Source organism: Amblyomma americanum, chromosome 1 (genome assembly GCF_052857255.1).
Source record: "Amblyomma americanum isolate KBUSLIRL-KWMA chromosome 1, ASM5285725v1, whole genome shotgun sequence".
NCBI classification, from domain to species: domain Eukaryota; kingdom Metazoa; phylum Arthropoda; class Arachnida; order Ixodida; family Ixodidae; genus Amblyomma; species Amblyomma americanum.
The window spans coordinates 218,650,768-218,673,109 of NC_135497.1; the positions used below are offsets into that span (position 1 = coordinate 218,650,768).

The 22,342-nt window shown below is 47.2% G+C and overlaps 1 protein-coding gene and 1 non-coding gene across 2 annotated transcripts in view; one reads left to right on the top strand and one right to left on the bottom strand.

Annotated features, from left to right (window-relative positions):
• Positions 1-22,342, top strand: part of LOC144114635 (protein qui-1) — a 565,534-nt gene that overhangs the window by 147,161 nt on the left and 396,031 nt on the right. The window lies entirely within an intron of this gene.
• TRNAN-GUU (transfer RNA asparagine (anticodon GUU)) lies at positions 2,975-3,056 on the bottom strand. Its single transcript has one exon. It is a non-coding gene; the product is annotated as a tRNA-Asn (tRNA).

Genomic DNA, 22,342 nt, shown 5'->3' on the forward strand with positions numbered 1-22,342 from the left:
GGCGCTGACGAATCACTTGCTTTTTTATAATTTCAACGGCATATCTCACGGATCGCATAGATAACTTTGTTCTTTAAACTGCAAAACGAAACTTATTGATAAGCTCTTGAGTTAGCAGACCCTTCATATGGAGCACTCCTCCCTGTTCATTGCATGTTGCTATTAAAAAGACCACTAAAGGCGCAATCCTGGCGGCAGCCTGCCATAAACACATTCTGCTGTGCTGAGCCCGACCTTCGCTGCCTCTTGTGTAGGCGCGCACAGTGTATGGTAAGTGCGATTTCGTTGCAGAGGAGAAAATTTAACGCAGCCTGTCTTCACGCGACAGCGTTAAGAAGCTCGTGTCGCAGGAAAGCCGGCGTCGTCGGCGTCGGCCGTGCGCTAAGAATCCCGGCCGTAAGCAAAAAATCCCTCCTCCTGCTCCTCGCAATGTATTTTCCTTCCCTTACGGCGCGGTCCGGGTGTCCAGCGATAAATGTGAGACATGCGTCATTTCCTTTCCTTAAAAGGAATTTTCATTTCATTTTCCTTCCCTTACGGCCCGGTTTGGGTGTCCATCGAGATATGCGAGACATTCGTCCTTTCCTTAAGTTATCCAACGGACCACGTGTCGCGCCGAATGGGCGATGGCGTTCCGTAAACTCCCTGGCAGTGCTGCAACACGCCGTCGCGTTCCACTCTTAAAGCGAAGGTTAAGCGTCTTCCAAATTTTTTCAGGGAGCTTTGGAATCTGATGATATTTCGCGCATGGCTGGACCGCGAACCGTAGTCATCTGTTTTGTTGCTCACTTTGCAAGTACAAACTAATATACGCATTGTGAGTCGATGACGTCTGCAGTTTCTTTCTCTTTTTTAAACTTTTGTTTTCATTCTGCAACACGAACATTTAAAATCCAAGCTTGTTTGCTGGTTTCATAGAATAATAAGACGACAGGCTTAACGATGAGTGAGTGAGTGGGTGAGTGAGCGAGTGAGAGTGAGTAAGTGAGTGAATGAATGAATGAATGAATGAATGAATGAATGAATGAATGAATGAGTGAGTGATTGAGTGAGTGAGTGAGTGAGTGATTCAGTGAGCGAGAGAGAGTGAGTGAGTGAGTGAGTGAGTGAGTGAGTGAGTGAGTGAGTGAGTGAGTGAGTGAGTGAGTGAGCGAGTGAGAGTGAGTAAGTGAGTGAATGAATGAATGAATGAATGAATGAATGAATGAATGAATGAATGAGTGAGTGATTGAGTGAGTGAGTGAGTGAGTGATTCAGTGAGCGAGAGAGAGTGAGTGAGTGAGTGAGTGAGTGAGTGAGTGAGTGAGTGAGTGAGTGAGTGAGTGAGTGAGCGTTTATTGAAGAGGATGGTGGCTGGAACGCATGCGGGTGGGCCTTCAGACCAGGACTCCGGCGTTTTCTGCCGACCTTATGGTGATGAGAAGGAGCGCTGCCTAGTCGTCTAGGCGTGCGCTGGAAATAAAGGGGAGATCAGTTGGTTATCCTAAACGAACATTCAGAAGAATTGCGTGAGCTAAGTTCGCCTAACTATGTGGAGAAGAGGGCACGGAAAGCGTCCTTACTTTACGCTGGGTGCTCACGCCGTCGACATGTGGTCGTTTTTGTTCTGCTTTCTAATCAACTATGTTTAAATAATTAACCAATTATTTATTGTCCTGCTATGAACACCGCCAATAAATTATTAAATTATTATGAAGATTATTGCCGCTAAATTAGGAGTATTATATATATATATATATATATATATATATATATATATATATATATATATATATATATATATATATATATATATATATATATATATATATATATATATATCCTGCTATGAACACCGCCAATAAATTATTAAATTTATTGGCGGTGTTCATAGCAGGACAATAAATAATTGGTTAATTATTTAAACATAGTTGATTAGAAAGCAGAACAAAAACGACCACATGTCGACGGCGTTTGGCAATGCAACGGGACTTATGAAGATTATTGCCGCTAAATTAGGAGTAATATATATATATATATATATATATATATATATATATATATATATATATATATATATATATATATATATATATATATATATATAATACTCCTAATTTAGCGGCAATAATCTTCATAAGTCCCGTTGCATTGCCAAACGAACCGATGCTAGAGGCCTCAACGAAATTCCTACGAAAAGCAGTATTACCCCGTCAGAGGCTAGATGAATCCTCGTCAGCAACTTTGAAAAACACGGCGAGACGCGATTTGAAATCTGCGGTCATCTCCATCCATGTTCGGCTGGGCATAATGAAAATACGTCGCATTTTGCGCTGTTATTCGCAGAGATTAGTGAGGAAAGGACGAAGACAATTCACGCCCTTGCCGAATGAAACCGGGATGGCCCGTAGCGATGGCCCAGCGTCGGCAGTGTAAAGGTTTGTCTACAGGTGGGTGAGGCGAGCGTTACAGCGCATGTGCTGAAACGTGCTACGCGCCGAGACAGCGCCTGAGCAGGCTGTTGGAATTGAAGGTCTAGACCAGACTAGCTATGGCTTTAGCCTGAAGCCGCCAATTAACTCACCAACCCCTTTATGCACCGGCGAATCTTTTTTATTCACTTCCTCATCGATCATAAAAGATTACTGCTTGTACGTTCGATATGCATAGTGTAAAACACGGTACAGACTCTCTAGCAGCGCACGGGCTTGAAGCCACAAGTTTCTGATATGTCATCTGAACCAGCTTTCGAGTGGGAGTCGGCCTCTTCGTACCGGGAGGAAGAATTAACGAAGGCATATATTTAGGGGGTCAAAGTCGAGACCGGTAGTTGCAAGGCGGAAAATCGGCCCCCAGTCGCTTCTCCGTTCATTAAACTGTGATGTTATTTCGCCCCACCTTTCAAGGCGAAAACCTTTCTTTCTTGCGTCATCAGTGTGCCCAAGAAGTGTCCGCTCCACCTGTCAGTCAAATAATATGGAGGAAAAATAAATTTCGACCAGGATGGGATTTGAACCCACGCGGGTATAGCAAAATGGATTAACAGTCCATCGCTTTAACCACTCGGCCACCTAGTCCGACGAAAAGCGGGCAGTTTAGAAGGCACATATCGTAACTTGAAACCGGATATAGCGAACATATCGGATATAAAGAAGGTGTAATAGGTCATAACTTTATGCCGGATATAACGAAGGAGCAGTATGTCGTAACTTGAAACCGAAGCTAATTCGAGAAGCGTGAGGCGATCGTGTTGAGCTCGAGAATTCAACAGGACGACGCAGGCTTTCGCCTTGATTCAAGTAAGTTGACTGAAGTGCTCCCCTCAGTTCTTAAGGGGGAGGGGGGGGGGGGGCGATGTTTGTATTCTGCGACGGCTGTCGCGCTGCGCTCTGTGTCGTGCGATTGCGTTTTGCGGAAGGCGCAGAAAAAACGCTAGAGCAGTGGCACAGCGCTAATAGAAACAAGTCCAGTGGAAAACAATTAGAAACAGGCGGCCCTTACAGAGACACTACATTTGGAAGAACTAATGAACGAATGGACAGAAAAAAACACACAAAATTGCAGACCACCTTTGCTCTACTCTGTTTCTTCGAAGAAAATTTGCGAATATGATCAATTCCTTAAAAGGATGTATCGTATTGCGCACACTCCTTCTTTTTCTGTCTTGTAATTTTTTTATCAAGCGAGTAAAAATACTTAAATTTCTGGAAATGAGCGGTTGCATTACGATGCAACAAATCTTAAACTTTACATCGAGTCATAGATGCAATAAGAACGTTTCCAAAATGAATGATTGCGTTTTTATGTTCGTTTTGTGAGGCACTGAATGGCTTCTATGCGTATTATAGCGTTATCTCTGGGCAGTCCTTGCATCAGCCTTTTTTTTTCCCAAAAAAGAAGTTCAAGAAGCATTTTTACATTACTTGTGGAACGAGACACGCGTTTATTAAAAATTAGCCCTCTACCCCGCTCGAGATACGGCGCCGGTGTCTGTCTCGATCTATGTGCTTTCTTCAAACAGCGCTGTCACTTCTTTTCCATCTGTGGTTAATTTCCGCCTGTTCTTTATTAAACGGACGCACGCAAATATTAATGAAACTCGGAACGCCAGAAAATTGTCGATTAATTTGTTTATTTATATTACAGGTTACGATGCCGACTCAAACTGTAAGAGCAATACAGTAGCAAATAAATCAAAAATAAATTAAAGAACAGCTTGGGAGCCGAATGCACCTTGAACAGTTTATAACTGCTAAGAAACTACTTCTCAGCGTTTACATTAGAAGCTTATAATAATATGCAATAAAGCCGCAAGAAAACAATCTTACGGAAGGGAGAGCAGGAGTTTTATGCATGGTATTAAGCACAGGCGGGCAGTAAGGGCGCCTAAGAAAATGAACATCCGATGAGCGAGATGGAAAGTAAAGGCACAAAGCTTCGCGAAATGCAGGAGATGCGTAAGTACACAAACAACAAGGCACTGATAAAGTGTCTTTACATGCTCCTGTCTGCAGCCATACATAAGTAGTACCGCTGCGACAGGGAAGGTTTTTTATGAGGCATTCAAGCGAAGTGCAGTTCAGCGTTCCAACTGCCGTTTAAGCGAACAGCAGACGGCCGAGTTCGCACGCTGCTTTCCTTGGAATCCACTTAAATCTCCCTATACTATTACCCCGCCGCTTTCCACCAAATGATAGATAAATATATGCTTGTATTCCGGTGTTTTTGTTGTTAAACTTTAATATCGTGAATAATTTTGCTTAGCTTACTTTTTTGTGCGAGTTCCAACCTTTTTCGTGCCGTGCGTATGAACGCGACCCAGTCGAAAAAATCTTGGCAATTTTCATCTGCCGTTTAGTCGTAACAACATATTTTCCTGTTGCATTGTAGTATTTTTCTATAGCGCTGCAGTATTTTCTGCGATATTTTTCAGTATTTCTATCGCTACGACAAGGGACAGAACAATACTCCAGAAAGTACTCCAGAGGCGTCCGAGGAAGAATCGGGACAAACTGAAACACAACAGACATACACCGAATGGGCGAGGGATCAGAAGAAGGCCCTCCAAAAATTTACCCAAGAAATCGCAACGACGTCGCAGACACCGTACGTGGACGCCAGACTGACCCACATGTGGGCGACCCGGCACTCGTTAACGCGGCGGTGGTAACATCAGAGACACAACAGAAAGCTGGCCAAGCGCATAGCAGTCTTGATCAAACTGATCGCCGAGTATGCGGCCAAACTATGTACGGAAAATTGGCTCAAAAACCTGCGACGGCCTGCAGGGCAAGCTCTCAACGGGGAAGACGTGGTGTCTCATGAGGCATCTGATCGACCCACTGAGTATCAAAACTGCGACCAATCTCAACCTCCCCAAAGTATTGAACACGTACAAGGGAGATGGCCGCAGGCTCCTGGAAGACCTGAAGGCGAAGAACCTAAAGACAGAGAAAGGCTGACGAAGGCGAATAGGGACACTCTAAACATGATGCTTCGTAAAGCAACCAAGCAAGCACTGGGCATGCCCATATACTCATCCACGCACAGACTGATAGATATGGGCGCCCACAACACGGTGGAGGAGCTCATCGAAGCTCACCTCTCTTATAAGAGAATCCGGCTCAGTCACACGCAACACGTACGAGCCGTCCTACGCAAGATAGGATGGCAGATCGAGCCAGTACCCATCAAGGCGGCCCTTCCGGAGGACTGGAAGACGACCATTCAGACCAAACCCTTTCCCCGGAAGATGACGCCGGGCAAGGACGACGAGAGGCGCACCACGCTGGCCAAAGCCATTGCCCGGAAGCTGGAAGAGAACCCCAGGGTTCTCAACGCGGACGCCTCGCTCCGAAAACACAGTGACCGTGCAGCGCTAGTGGTTACGTCAAAAGACAGGCTGATCGTCAGCGCGTCCCTGAAGACAACAGACCCCGCAGTTGCCGAGGAAGCGGCCATGGCCCTCGCACTCGCGCAGCCGAGCGTGGACACCATGGTCACCGACTCAAAGACAGCCTACGGAAGCTTCCGCAGGGGTGTAACCTCCTCCGCGGCCCGAGCCATTCTATCCAAGTGCAAGCCTCCGAGAAGAGCCATAGAGCTCGTGTGGGTCCCGGCTCACTCGCAGGTAGCAGGCAACATCATCGCCGACTACCATGCCCGAGAAATGTCAATCCGGGCCGAGCACGAGACGGAACAGCTACCGCACCTGGTCACCAGCTTTCGGGACCGTGATTACCCGGATGTACCGCGAGGAAAGGTGCAGACTGGCAGAACCGCACCCCAAACTCACTAGGCAACAACAGACGATCCTGCGCCAAGCGCAGGCGGGATCGCTTGCGCATCCCGTACTGATGAACCGCTGTACCCTGCGGAACACGATATGCTCTGTCCTTTTTGCAAACGAGAAAAGGGCACCCTGCCGCACGTCTTGGCAGAGTGCACAAAACTCCAACCCCCCCTTCTCCCCTTCCCGCCAACACCCCCAATCCCCAACCCTTTGAGCGATGGGAGACCTTGTTATCCAGCCCCGCCCTACCGATTCAGCTCGCACTGACGGACAGGGGCCAGGAGCTGCTGGAAACATATGGGTCCCGTAACTAGGGGACCACCCCGTCGGGTTCCTGCGTGCACCACTGATTTATTTAGGGCTTAATAAATGTTGATTCATCATCATCCAGAAAATTCTGCTTATAAAAATAACTTGTGTTATCATTACAAGTTCATGGCCAAAAATCTGCTGTGACGAAAGAAAAATATTTTGTTGTGTTTTTCAACAGGCCATAAAAAGAGCCAAAGCTATCTAAGAGATGCGGGTCAGGCTTCACCACCTGGCAAGATTTTTTTTTTGTCGGCGCTCCGCGTTTCTTGTGTGGTTATAAGCCCTTATTCAGTGCCAGCCATGGATTCGTGTTCATGCTAGCCAGGGCAGAAATATTAAACCTATCAAACAAATGGGAGCGGTACATGCCGCTGACTTGGCGGCGCCGCTGGACAGTTGACTGTTATAGTGCTAGTTTGGCCGTCTAGTTCGGACAACCGGCCTCTGTGGTCGCTGCTGCGTCACCAAGATGACCATAAGTCACGTTGAGGCCCCTGCGGGTGTAAGGTCTCTGTCATTGGTCTTGAGTTGCTCCTGTCCTGGGCCAGCCGCGGTGTGCTACCATCATGCCTTGTAACCTCATCCTCTGCATGCTGCACCATGAACATTTATTTGTTCATGGTGCATTATTTGTTATTCGCTGCAGCTCATGGCGGACCAGCAAGGAAAAAGTGCGCTGAGAACAATACATGGTGTAACATAGCGCCAAGGCCTTAATTTGCTGTTCTGTACTTGCACACATGGAACAAACACGTTGAACTCTTCTCACCATTGTAGTGGACGCTCACTCAGCATTTCATATTACTGTGATATAGACACACGGCCATACGACGGCTATGAGAGAAACCGACGTGTAGCCGCTTAAAATGCCTGAGATAATTGAGTTTATGAGCACCTTAAATGAGCTGAAATCGCCACCGCAATGCGCTCCGTGGTATAAAAAGGGGCGCGCGTCTAATCTGCGAAGTCTGTGATCGGTATTCCTAAGCTATACGTATCAGGGGTTGGCGAACTCGGTAAACCATAGAAACTACGAAAAACACCACCTGACATATACACTCATGCTTAAGAAAATTCTAATCTGGAGAAGATAAAAAAAATGAAGCCAGTCACTTCTATGCATGAATGAAGCGTTAGAAGTAATTGTGTCCTCCTCGTCTTGTCTATACAAAGAGGCGGCACAGAAGAACGACGGCTGCCCGGCCTGTGCTTAGTGTTCATTTCTTTTTCTCATTACCACAGCTTGAAACTTCCGCTCCAGCTACCCTGTATGCAACGAACTCGTCGTGAATCAACTGAACAGCACGAGTGCGCGTTTTCGGTCACCTCTCTTCACTTTCGTCGCTCTCGTCCCCTCCTCCGGACATTCCACTATTTACTCTTGCACCATCGTTAGTCTCGGAGTAGATGTAATTAACTTCGTTAGGCTGTCCAGTTCACTCTCCATTTTTTTTCCCTCCTGAGCCCCGCACTGTCGAAAATTTACAGTCTAAAGAATACCGGCGCCCAAGTGCTGCTTTGTGCAAAGTTCAATTAGCGAAGCCAATTACCGTTATTCTTTGGCGCGGCTGCCTTCCCGGGAGAGCGCCCGCGTGCTTCGATACGAAATGGGCTCATCTTCATCGCCGTAGCCCCTAATAGAAGATTCCGGCGCCAGGGCCCCGAGGCGTGGACAGGACGTGCCGGTCGCCCGTATAACGCTTTTCTCTGCGCCCGTTTCCGTGGGTGGAGGCCATTCCGAGTCGTCTTCTCGCGTTGCCGGCGTTGATATCGCCGGCCGTCGTATAGGCCGGAGCGAGGCCTTGTATTTCCGTTCCACCGTCGCAATGCCGAGGCCATTCGGTCGTCGCTGGCGCTGTCGTTTCCGTCCGACGCAGTGGCCCGCACCGATGTATGACGTCTCGTTAGCGCTCGTGCCGCAGTCCGGCCGTGCTCGCCGTATCGGAAGCAGGGCCCTGGGGCGCTCTGACGTACACGTCGCCCGACCTCGCCGACGTGCTCGAACCCGCACTGCGACGCTCCGATGCGGTGGCAGCGGCCAGCTCCGCGCCACGAGGTTCGGGTAGCGACAACGCGCTGGATCTGTACTTGTCGCTTCCTCCGTGTGTTCTAAGTATGGCTAAGCGATCGACCAATAGGATCGTATCTCAGGTCTCAGGTTGGCCAAGGCGTCCTGCAACAGCGAAGATTTATTTTTTATTTTGCTCGTTTATTTGCTTGGTTGGGTGGCTGCAGACGGAGGGAGGGCGATGTAGAAATTCTGGAACTCCTTCAGCCATACACTGCCATAGATAAGACTGCTGCGTAGGTTTTTCTATGATGTCAATGCTCCTTGTTTTCTGACGGGCCCATATCATGTGATATAAGTTCGCCTTTTCCCCGCAGAGCTTACATTTCGTGTCGAACGACTCCGGGTCTATCGCGTGTAGCTAATATGGAGTGTTTAAAGTGTTTGCCTGATTTTTACGAAGTGAGACCTCTTCGACTTCATCTAACGTTTTGTCCGGTGGGGGGTTATACCCTGCGGGAAAGCCTGATGTGCTGTAGTATGCCTGCGACCGTTACCAGTGGGGTAGGGTGTTCTACAGCATCCCTGTAGGGTGCGCGGGGGAGAAATGCTGGGGCTGAGGTGTGCGCTCTCTCATTCCCTGTAATGCCCTGGTGGCCTGGTACCCATAATAAATGTTTGTTCTGGTTTGTCGCCTCTATCATGGCTCTGAATTAGGATACTTTCCGCGAGCAGCATTATCTTTTCTTTGATATAGTTACGGTACGTGGTATGCGAATCTGTTAGGATGCATTGCGATGCGGGATGCGTAGCTGCTAAGGTTATCGCCATTCATCCTCTGCAATCGCATCCTCACTAAAGAACGTTAGTCAATCTGCGGCCTGATTTCGGTGCACTAAGGCAGCCTTCGTTATGCCCCTCTAAAAACAGGCAGCTTGGGTTCGCTATTTGCTTGCTGTTGTAAGAGTCTACTATAAAGCCTGCAATGAAGACGAGATTCCCCCAGATTTGCTTGTCGGCAGGTATGAAGCTTCTAACGAGCAAAGGGCTTTTGATTAAACGCACGGGTTAACGTAGCCAGTGGGCGCCTTAGTTATAAGGTTCTTCAAGTTTTTCTTTTTTCTTATTTTATCTCATCGCACACACAACGAATGCGAGCGTGCCGCGAGTGCTTGAATGAGCCATTTTTTGTTGAGAAATGCATTACAGGCGAACGCAAGACTCCAGGTGCACATCGCATCGGTCATGAGGCCAGAAATAATAAAATCGAAACAGCAGAAGTCCTCTCATGCTTATGGGATTCTAGGGAGCCGAGTGCGTATCATTTCTTTTTTTTCCTGAGCTGCACCCATCTTGGCTGGTAGAATAAGTTTGGCTAATTTATCCCACTTAGCTCAGTTAACATGCGCCACGCTAAAAGCCTTCCCGAGCCCCCTTGGTCGCTACACAACCAATCCGAGCATATACACCAGCGCATATACAGCTCACGCACGTAGCTTTACAAGGGGTGGAAATCTTGATTCCAAATGATTACTCATTTCTGTACAGCTGATACGAAAATTGGTTGGTTTTATTTCATTTTCTATATATTTATTTTATCTTTTGTGGTCGTTTAACAAATGAAGAAAAGGAAACATCCACCCGTACTTTATCCTCAGCCTCTTTGGGGGCTTCTGAATGTCAAGTTGACCCTCTGGCACCCTCCACCTTCGTTAGATGAAGATTTGTCATTAATATTGTACATCTCTTGCGAAGAAAGCATGCATATTTTTTTTATTTTTGTGGCTTCATTCCTACATCAAGTTTCACGCACTGAGAAGTAGGTATACTTACAGCGGGTCCCAGTTCACACCCAACTGAAGGACCTGTAGTTGTAACACCAGCAGCAGCGCAGCTATCCGCAAGCGTGCCCGCGCCTCGGTTTTCCTTCGAGCCTCTCACGAATTCCGAGTTTCGTTCAAGTCCGTTTGTCCACGTGTGCTGCGTCATGTGCGTTTGGGTGCATCCCCGCCGTCCGATCCTCCCTCTTATGCATGAGCAAGCGTCATGCTACCTGGCACCTTCTTTATTTCAAGGCCATCAATCACCTCTTCGTGCGCATCTCAAACAACCACGTATCTTTTTCTCGTGGTGGGCAGTCGCGTTACAAAGGAAAATACAAAGGCGCCTTATCTCCTTCCACGGCGCCGTGCGACTCAAAACAATGCCACTCTTCCTAATTTGGTGCCATAGCTCGCGTCGGATGGCATCCATTCGTGACGCGTATGCGTGCGGCGTTTTCTCGAAAGCCACACTCCACTATGCCGATGCGTTTTCATCAAGTCAAAAAGCGGCCAGACGTTTTCAGGCGCGCGCCAACGGCGTCGCAATACCACCCGGCGTGGTTCTTTTTCCTCTTTGTTCCCTTTACTTTCTTATTCCTTATTTATTCGCGAGAACGCGCAGCAGGGAGGCTCACCTCCCTCGAACGCGCAGTGCCACGCGCGCGGCCGTTCACTCTCATTTATTCCGCGCGCGGCGCCCCGAGGAGGCGAAAAAACTGAGGCCCACTGGCCCCGCTGTGGGCAGCGGACCGCTGGTCCCTGGCAGCCGAGGAGCGCCCTGCTTTTATCGCGCCAGGGAAGCCATCTTCCCTTTGCCATTCCTGGTAATCTGGTAAGAGGCCCAGGAGAGGCCGCTTTTCCACTGAGTGCGTCTGCGCCGCCGCAAGGAAGGTGATTTGTATTGCGGATGCTGAGAAATCAAATAATACTTGCAACATCTGCAGCAACTGTCCCGCTTTGCTTGCTTTTCAGCCACAAGGTTCATTCGGCGAGAGAGGGGAAAGGAGGGGGGGGGGCTTCGTAGCTTGTTTGTTTGTTTGTTTGCACCCCCTCTCCTCTCTCTTTCTCCTTAATTGCATGCTTGCTTTCTACGACATATTGTAGGCAAGGTAATGAGTACCGTTGTATACGCACATTCTTGTGCCCAGGCCAAGAGGCGGCAGACAGACGGCCGACCGTCGGCCACGAAAAGGTTCTTCCCAGCTTTCTGCAACGCCCTGTTCGCACCCACGCTCAATGTGTAGTTTACTCAGGCGGCAGCGCCTGATCATGTCCCACACCCATAACTCTGAGCAGGTTTACCGTGGCTACTGTGACTTTTGCACTGCAAAGAACTAAGTCGGAAACTTTGTGGTTCAAGAAAAAATAAATATTTTCATCGCGCGAAGCGTGCTTTCCTGCAACGCGCGCCACGTAGCACTCGAATACATACGCAACGTTTGTCGCCAACCGCATTATAGACCCCAAGCACATGTTGTATGCGCTGATGAATTCATTTTTTTTTTTTGCCTTTATCCCCGCGCTTCCTATCAAGTTCTCTCAGCTCTCATCTTAGTGCAGCGTCATCATCCGCATCTGTGCTTGAGGGTGGTTGACAGATGTGTCCGGACTCACGCATTTGTTGTAGCCGTTGTGAGCGCCAGAATTGTGGCTTACCAGCACTGCTCGATTTTTAAGTAGTATGCGAGTTATCTTGAACTTTTGAAGCGTACGCGGCTGAAGAGGTCATCTAGAAGCCAAAAGGCAGAACTTTTGGAGGTATGTTGCAAACTGCACAATCCTCGTGTTCATTTCTATTTGTCAAATACGCCGCGAACTACACCATGGATGCATGGTGTTCTAACGCGACTGGCACCATTTGCAACAAAGCAGTGCGAAGATGTTAGACATTTCTGCCATGCTTTCGGATCATGCATATGGGCTTTTTTGTATATACACCCACGGTCTTCACTAAGCTCAGTTTCGTTCCGAGTGCCTGCTGCAAATCGGAATTCCTTTTTTTTGTAGTTGTTTCTCGCAGTCATGCTGCCGCATCTTTTAACGCGAGAGCGTTAGTACCCCAATGTCAGGATTAAGTGCTAGGGCTTTAACGTAGTTAAACCGAGTAGACGTGCAAAGGCATGTGTTTAGCCTGTTTGACTCATGGTTTTGCTTTGCTGGGTCGTCGTCAAGTCTGGCGACGACATTAGTTCGATTACAGTATTAGTTCTTAGAGACGACGACGTGCAGTGCACAGGGTGAGAGCGTGTTGAAGTTTAACACGCGGTGTGATTGGCCGCGGCGATAGCATAGTGCTTTCGTGCACGAGCTGGCCAGCGAAGCTGATCTGTGCGCGCCGCTACGGGTTCGAAACCCAGGCGCTGTAATATTTCTTTTGTTTATTTAAGTATTCAAGGTCAGGATTCGGTGATGAAATATGTGTTGTAGGTCGTGAAGTAGAGCCTTCGTTCTGAAAATTGTCTGGCATTGGAGTCGACCGTTTGAAGCCTCGCAGTCAGAGCAACCGGCCGCTCCGGCAAACTAAGTGGGCCACATTGACACGTGACCTTGTTGCGTCACCACAACCTGCCCACCGGATTGCGATCAAACTGACCACCGTTACAGGTGGCAGTTAAAGGAATGATTGGCCGTGAAAGGTTTCTCAAGAAGAGCAACCTCGGTCGCACAATCCCCACCGGTGGCAGCACCTGCCATCGCAGGGCAGTGGCGCATCGCTTAACCGCTGCATCACTGCGCCAGGAGAGGTATGCGGTCTTTCAGGGATATATGAATGTACAAGTCGAGCATTACCAATTCCACATATATAGGAATTAGCCTGTTGATGCTATCGCGTTATACCCTTCAGGCAGAGCTTAAGTGACCCTCCAACTCTTTTTGCAGTAACTACGACCCTAGCGCGATAAAGCAGTCCAAGCCAGTAGCCTTCACCTCACGAAGATCGATTTGTACACACTTCTGAAACTGGGTTCGTAGCTCTCCTGGTGCTTAGTTGTCTAATGCTCGGCCAGGCTCTTGGAATGTAATGAGCTGGCTTCTGTTTCTTTCTATAATGTTTCTAGAACTCGCTATGATAAAAGAGTTCGACTTTCGCGTCGACATGCACTCACATCAAGCCGAATGCGTTCGGGCTATAACTCAGAAAGCCTAAAAACTACTGTGCAGTTGAAGAGCGCGAATGACTGCGGCATAGAAAAGAATGTTGAGGGTAAACACTACCGCGTGCGGTTACAGATGCTATTTGTATATATAAGATGACATTGTAGCATCTCATTCTTGCACTTTTTGGCGTCTAAAGTGGTACGTGGAGTCTGGGAGCCAATGGCTAAACAAATGACCGCTAACTGGCAGCTGGAAGGAAAGCTGTGAAAAAGACGAGGAGAACGAACTCCTTGCTTCATCTAATTATCAGAAACAATGTATATAAAAATAAACCTTGGTCAAAAGAAAAGTTTTAAACTTAGGTAAAACTGATGAAAAGCTGTCATCATCAGTAAGATAAGCCCAAGGACCAGCTTAGTCCTGAACAGCTGAAATAAAAAAACATTTCGCATAGAGTAAGCTTTTCTTACCTACTTAGACGCCAGCTTTGAAGTACTAACTTTGCGCAGAGAAGTTGTGGATGAAAGCTGCAGCTTTTTTACGTTTTGACGATAATGTAAATATGCTCACGTGTCGTTACACACAGTCAACACATTTTTGTGCCGCGTAGCTGTTGTGAAACAAAGTAAAATTATCTATCATTGAACGTAAAAAAAAATATATGCAAGGACTTGCTTCAGAAATAGTTGCACTTCATAAAACTTCTCAAACTTTGTTGACAATGAAGACTACTTACGCCTGGAATCTCTCACAAAAAGTCTGTCTTTAAGGCCATTTGTATCAGCTGAGTTTCGACCAATACAAAATTGCGCTTCATCGTTTGCGAGGCTTCCCCTCGTCTTTCACCCTCCTACTGCCCTGCAGGCTCCGCATCTACGTGGAAACTGTGAGATGCTAGGTATACTTCACCCTTCGAGGCGTGATACGCAGATCTGTTACTTTTACTAGCAAGGGCGTTAAGCCGTAATTGCTGCTACAGACGCGGAACTCGCTGCGTTCGCTCTTTTCGTTATCTACTTAGCTCCCATCGGCACCTGCCACTCATTACACGAGAGGAACCCAACCAATAATAGTCGTCCGTTTGGCATGAAGTTAAAAAAACCCGAAGGATGGATCGCCAGAGGAACATTCTGTGTCCTATGTTGCTTCTACATCTGCGATTCGCTGATTGCATTGCCTTGCTAAATCACTCTGGAGATGAATTTCGAAGCATCATCAATGACTTAGACAGGCAGAGCAGAACGGTTGGTCTAAAAACTAATATGCAGAAGACCAAAGTAATGTCAACAGTCACGGAAGGGGACAGCAGTTTACGATTGGTAACAAGACGCTGGACGTGGTACGGGAATACGTCTACTTAGGGCAGGTAGTGACCGCGTATCCGGATCACGAGAATGAAATAACTAGAGGAATAAGAATAGGGTAGAGCGCATTTGGCAGGTTCTCTCAGATCATGAATGGCAGTTTACCAATTTCCCTCAAGGGAAAAGTGTACAACAGGTTTATCTTGCATGTATTTACCTATTCGGTGGGAACTAAAAGTGTTAAATTTAAATTAAGGACAACACAGCGCTCTACGGAAAGAAAAATTATAGCTGTAACGTCAAGGAACAGGAAAAGGGAATATAATGGGTCAGAGAACAAACGCGGGTTAATGACACTCTAGTCGAAACCAAGACGAAGAAATGAGCTTGGGCAGGTTATGGGTAACGGACGGGATACCAAGGGAAGGCAAGCCTAGCAGGCGGCGGCAGAAAGTTAGGTGGGCGGATGAGATTAAGAAGTTTGCGGGCATAAGATCGCCGCAGCTGGCACAGGACAGTGTTAATTTGTCGCCTTTGTCCTGCAGTATGCGTAGTCAGGTTGATGATGATTGTATCTGGCTCATGTGCCCACCAGGACGTTATCTGACGTTTGGGCTCTTATTTGGCGTCTTTGTAAAGTGTTTCACGGTCCCGTTCAAACGCTAGATGCACACAAACAATGGCGATTGCACACGTGGAATGCGGATTGAGCGCCAGCTATGAAGGCACAATCACGTTTCATCCCATTTACTCATCGTCGGTACTGTTCACGCAGGCTGCTCCGCACTTCCTTCCCGGTTTCTCGTTCTCAGCACATCCGAATTCGGCGGAAGCCAGCGGGCGGGGTCTGAAGATGACAGGGGAAGAGCTATGTTGTAGAGAGCTTGTGAACGCGTTCTCTCGAACCACCCCTCCAGCTTCACCCCAAGCCCTCGCGCGGGTGCCTGGCCGCGTCTAGTGTTACACTCTCGGATGGTGCAACGCGGTCGTCGTGGGCCCCGGTTGGCTGCTCCGTGACGGCAGCCGCTTCGAAGAGCGAGACGCTTGCTGTCGAATCCTGTGGCTCCCTGCTGAGTCCCTGGTCATTAAGAGGATCGTGGCTTTCCTGGACGTTCCTTCTCCCAAGGTGCCGGGGTCCTTTTATGGCTTTCGTTTGCGCTTCGCTGTTTCCTGCGTTTTTCATTCCCATTCGAAGTCTACCTTTGGCGTTTGCGCACCGTTCCTTTATATATGTTTTCTTTACAACAGGAGCGTGGCTGTGGAAAAGGCTGGCGGGCCACCCTCTATCATGTTCGACGTGGACACTTCCTCACTATGTCAGGACTACTACGTCTTTCCCGGTAACCTTCTCCCTAAGAACTATAAAAGAACGTGGACTGTATGCCACCCGAAATCACGAGCTTTGTCCCACATGTTAAACGTGCAGAACGGATAGTGCGAAAAATCGACGCAGTGAATGTCCTTCCAGCGAACTAGACGTGAACAAGTAAGCTCGGTGGAGGTCATCATTAGAGGAACGATTGTGAGCGCTTCTCATGGGGCCTTCAACGTGCTTCTGCGCAATTCTAAAGTCACGTCTCCCCTTGACACTTAACATCTGCCGCTTAACCTCCTATCGTGCCTTGAGCAGCGTGAGCTCCTCAGCCTTGTGTTCCATCGCCATATTACATTCCGCACCATCTGCGCTTTCTTTTCAGTAATACGGAGTGCTGAAAATGAAATGAACTGCAGAACAGCCTTCAAAGAGTCCAAGTCTCTACATCTATTCTTTACTGATAACGGGCAGCGATGAATTGTTTCCCAGAAAGATTTGGTTTATGGTTTCGTTTATGGGGGTTTAACGTCCCAAAGCGACTCAGGCTATGAGAGGCGCCGTAGTAAAGTGCTCCGGAAATTTCGACCACCAGGGGTTCTTTAACGTGCACTGACATCGCACAGTACACAAGCCTCTAGAATTTCGCCTCCATCGAAATTCGACCGCCGCGGCCGGGATCGAACTAGCGTCTTTCGGGCCAGCAGCCGAGCGTCGTAACCACTCAGCCACCGCGGCGGCTTTTTTCCCAGAAAGATTAATAAGGAAAATATGTGGGAAGTTGTTTAAGCCTCGTCCTACAGGCGTGCAACCTAGATGTGCGCTTGAAAAATCAGCTTTCCGTGATCAAATATCATGTATCCCTGTTTATGTCTTTTTTTACACGTTTTTGGCCGAATTCCCACAGGTACAGCTGGTGTGATAAGAACCGTTCCTAGTGTGCAATAAGCAGAAGTATTTTCTTACCTTTAAGTACCATACCACGCGCCTTTTAATACGTGGACTTTGCGAGTCATACGGCATTCTTTCATTTTTGTAAATGAATTGGAATCTCGATATCTCGAACCCTCACGACCTGTAGCAGTTCGCTGAACTGAAAGTTACAGCGTGCTGAAATCTCCTAAGCTGACGCAAGTTTGTATTGAACACAGTGGGCGACAGGGCAAGAAGTCCTTGCGTTGTCGGCTCGTGGTCTCATTTGGGAGCATGGACTTGGCTGTAACTTCGCAAGGAGCATGCAAAATCACGACAGAGCACGTTAACGTACGTCATCCTGTCATTTGGGGCTACCTATGGATGCCAAGAACGGCATCTATCGCATTCTTTGCCAGCAGTTATAGTTGCAGAGGAAAGACAAGCGCGTTCCCTTTTGCTCTGGCTTTGGAAGTACTTCAGCAATCTTGGGTGCACCACTTAGAAATCCTTCCGACTTTTTCTAGGTGCGGAACTACACTAGCCTTGGCTTGAGCTTAATGGTTAAGGGAAGGCATGCGTTTGTGTTAAATTTAGTGTGACCGATTTTAAGCCACAAATCTGGGGACTGCGGTAGCGTGCGCTTTTCTCGTGAATGGTGAGGAAGAAAATCGAACGGAAAAAAGCCAATCTGATAGCTTCATATGTGACGAAGATGCAGTGCTTCGATGGAAAGCTAAATATGTCTGAATTAAACGTCTCTGCGCTATGCTGTACAGCTTCTCCCAAAATTGAGATTTTTAAAGTTAATTGTTTATGATAGCTAATTAGGGATTTTTTTCTCGTCTAGTAAGTGCGTAAGAGCATGATTTTTCCTGCTCCATCCAGTACTACACGGGCGTATTTTGAAGTCATGGCTCAAGTTGCGTGGGACGGCTGGTATATGCATGCGTTCTTTTTCGTTTTTCTTTCCTCTAGTTCTTCTTCTTGTCAAGAGCACAGTGCGTTCTAGTTTACTAAGGAGCGCCAGCGAGGCCCCGTGTCTAGGGAACCCTCTTCCGGTGACGTGTGAGGTAAAAAAAGGGCGGTAGAAGAAAGCAAAAGGAAGCAGCTGCAGCAGGCATGTAGGTGCGAGGATGGACGCAGCGGTGCTAGGCCACTGGGCTGCGCGAGGTTGCCTGCGATGCGTTGGCGAGCGAGTCCGCCACTTTTTACGCGTTTTCTTCGGCTGCAAGCTTGTGGAAGGGCTTCCGCGACACTTTCTCTGTTTTGGTGCAGCAGCCTGCAAGAACTCTTTACGGCCACGAAGGTGACCCGCCTGCTTCGTTTTTCTTTTTCTTTTTTCTATTCCCCCTTACTCCTTCCCCCGAGTGCCTGCGTGGTCGTTCAGCCATTTCGTGCCGGAACACGCGTGTGTCCGTATGGCAGCGGCCACTGCGAGCCAGGATTCTATCTTGGTGGGAAACACTTCGTTAGGGACACGAACGGTCGCCACTCTGAGCGCTCTGGCGGAAGTACGAACCAAACAACGCGCGCGATACGTGCTCAAGGAGCATCCCTGGCGCGATCGATACAGCTGCAGTGAGAATATGGAGATAGAAAAAAAAAACAGAAAAGGGCACGAAAGAGGTGGCAAGGAGCCGTCTGCTCTTGACGTTTCGAACAGCACGCGTAGAGAGAGCGAGGAAGAGGAGAAATATTTTCTTTCGCACAAATGGTAGCGAAGCGGCCGAATAAAAGCAAGAGAATGGAGAAAGTGAGAAAACAATGGGTGAGATGCTTGGGGAATAGGGCACCTTGTGACATTTCTCGACCATATTTTGGTGAGCGTAGTTCAGAAAGGAGGGCTTAAATTGGAAGATACTGTGGGCGATGCTGCACAAGCGTAGGCCTTTTTTTTTGTTTGCTGCGTCAAGGTTGCGCGTCGGGGAGACATGTTGAGAGGGCTCGCGATCAAAGCGAAAAATTTTGGCGAACTTGAAAGTGAATCCAGGCGCTTGAAAAGCTGGCTGACACATCAACGGAACGAGGTTGTTAGTGGAAGCAGAGCCAAGGGCTAGAAGTGGGAAGTACTAGACCACAAGTGGCATCTGACCAAGGAACTGAAAGAAGGTAGCTCGGTCATCGTCAAACACCATATGATTAGACTATCTGTCTTTTTTTGTTCCTTCCGTTAACTTTGTCCGTGCACACAGGTGCCTACGTTTAACTTTCGTATTAATCGATCTCAGCTGTAACAAGCTTGTGACTCTTGGGGAGTTTGCTGTCTTTCCTTTCTCTGCACGACACACCGGTGCGATATGGCTTTTTTTTTTCCACACCTGCTGCGCTAACGAAAATGTGCGTGTCAAGATGCTCTTGGGAACTTTACGCGCAGAAATTTGGAAGAAGACAACTGATTCATTACGTTCAACGGTGTAAAGTTCAAAAGAAAGAAAAACTGAGGCACACTAATGTTAAACATTTTTTGTTTGTAATATCAGCTATGTAGTCTCATACTATAACTAAAGTGGGGAGACTAGATAGAGTGGAGAGTTGATAAGAATTGACGCTAAAATATCCTTCAGATTTCAACTTTTCTTGTATGAGGGAATCTGACCGATATAGTAATAGAGTAGCCAGATCTCATTTACATTTAGACTAGTTTCCAGGATTTAGGTTTTAACCTAAGCTGTAATCTGCTCCTGAATACTAATTAGATTTCCAAATTAACCGTAATCGCATTCGTGGAACACGCCTTGGTGGTGCTTTTGCATTACGATGGCGCTAGATCGGCCCAACAAAGCAGATAGCCAATGCACGCATGTGTTCACATTTGGTTGAGTTTGTGCATAATTTATCCTCCGATCTGCTATTCAAAGGTTGTACACTTGCAACTTGTTTTGCGGTGTTCAGAATCAGTGGGAACAATCTTCAGCCGGTGCTTCTGCAGAATCCGAGCGTGCGTAGTTGTTCCGCTCGGTCGCACACTTTAGCGCGTAGTTCCTTATTCGAGTAAGCCACCGCCAAGCAACCAAAGCCAGAAGCTAAAGCCTAGGAAGGCACTTGTTCCTAATTTTGTCAGATTAATCACTCCTTTATCTCTAGATTGGGTGTACAATGGAAAAAATACCAGTTTTCAAATTGTTTCGCGGTGTTTTTAAAATCAACGAATAACAATCTTCAGCCTGAGCTCCGTTATGGTTTGAGACTGTCTTTACTTTCAATGAGGGCACAGCGGCTAAGGCATTATGCTGCTGGGCACGAGGCTGAGGGATTGAACTCAGGCCTCTGACCACGACCGCATTTCTATGGGAGGGGAGAGGATGCGAAATGGAAACGCGCTGCTCGTGTTCTCCACCGTGTTAAAAAGAAGCCAGGTAGTGGAAATTAATCCGGCGCTCTCTACTACGGCGTATCTCATATTCAAGGGGCGGCTTAGGATGTTAAACTCCACATTCTGGTCTCTCTGCTTCTTTAGCGATTACCTCGCGATAATTATTAGAGATAGCCAGCCATGTCCGCGTACATCGCCAGGTGCTAGGCATGGCTACCGTTTGGATAATGCCGCGATCACGCTGAAGCCTCTCGTCAGCAACAAATTCATCAAGAACTTCACCCGGAATGAAGCAGAATGTGGATTGGAGGAGCTTGCATTGTCAGCTTACTGCTAAGAAAAACGTCTGCAGAAAGTAATCTCGCAACATCATTGCCCCTTGTTCTGAGCGTATTTGCATTCATATTAATGTTGCAGCAAGAAATATACCAATTATGTCTGCCACACGCTGTGAAACATTTCTCCTTAACATGTAGTTTTATTTTAGCAGACATTCCATTATTGTTTTTTTTTTCGGTGCGGAGTTGGTAGGGGGTTGTCAGTATTGAACGGCAAGGCGAAAATAACGTGAAAGAGCAAATAAAATGCAAGGCTCAGCTAATATGTTTTCAGTTTTGAATAACTGTTTCTCTGGCCAGTAAGCCAAACACTTTTACTCATAGGCAAGGTTTTTGCGGATACAAGAACCTACTGTTTCTCCCTCTCTTTGAACGAATTCATCCTTGAATTCTCCATACATTGGTCACTTTTTCTTGTCAGCCGAGCCCCACATGATATGCCATGAAATGCAAAAATAACAACTGCATATTTAGGGAGGTGCGCATTGACTTAAGTGGTGCCGGGTTCACGGCGTGAATTCGTGGCGGTAAAGACATATCAGTGTATGCTGCTGCCACTCTTGCTGCACTGTGCATTTGCACAACTTTATTATGCTCTACATTTGTGCTTTAGGTCGCTTTGGAATTTTGTTTTAGACGATCAGAGGCCCTTCATATGGAACTCTTCAAGGCAGCTGATGAAATGAATGCTCGAAAAGAGCGCAAAATTTGTCGTTACTGATTACTGATGGCTCTAATATGGCGGGAACTATGCTGATATAGTTTCAGTTATTTTCCTATTGTTTGTACAAAAACAAATCTAACGAAGACCAGCTCATCTTGATGAGATTTCTTTTTGCCGTCAGACCCCACTGGTTTTTATCACGGGAAATTATCCTGCCTGAAATACACTCGCTACCTTTGGCAAAGTGTAAGTTTTCGTTTCTGGAAGGCAAATAAAATAGACAACGAGCGTGTTCTTTCTACAACGCATTCATTCCTGAAGACTGTTGGGGGCAATTTCCGGTTACCGCAGTCCGACGGAAATTTTACCAGGACGTACGAGGCTTTTTTTTAGGAAAAATGTGCTCAGAGCCTCCGTTTAATTATCATTTACAAGCCCAAGCCCCTTCTAAACGGACGAAGAGAAACGTAATTCGGTTATTATGTACCGTTTCTTAGCAGGTTTATAAGATTCAAAATTTTGTATTTATTCTTCTTCTTTACGGTTTCCGTTCAAGGCCAAGTAACCTGTTTTATTAGTGACTACTTTGCACAATGACTACGCTCGCTTGCGATGATGAGGTCCAGAACCACATATTTGCTAGACGTAGAAAAACGCGCAGCACTAAATTTCCTCGTCTTCCAAAAAACAAGATAACAGAGTTTCTAGAGAAAATGTAGCGTAATATAAGCGGAAGCCCACGTGTGCGAGAAATGAAACAAACCGCATACTGCGTACGCATGGTCTTTCAAGTTGGAGGTTTGCTGCTTGCCGCTTTGAAGTTAGCCGCGTATCATATTACCGTCGCTTACTCCAACAAAGCGATATTTTCACAAACATTGCGTGGAGATTGTCACTAATCGTGGTAGAATTGCAGGTATAAAATGGGCACCTTCATCCCTCGTGTTAACACCTTGAAACGCTAAACTGCTCTTTCTCTGTAC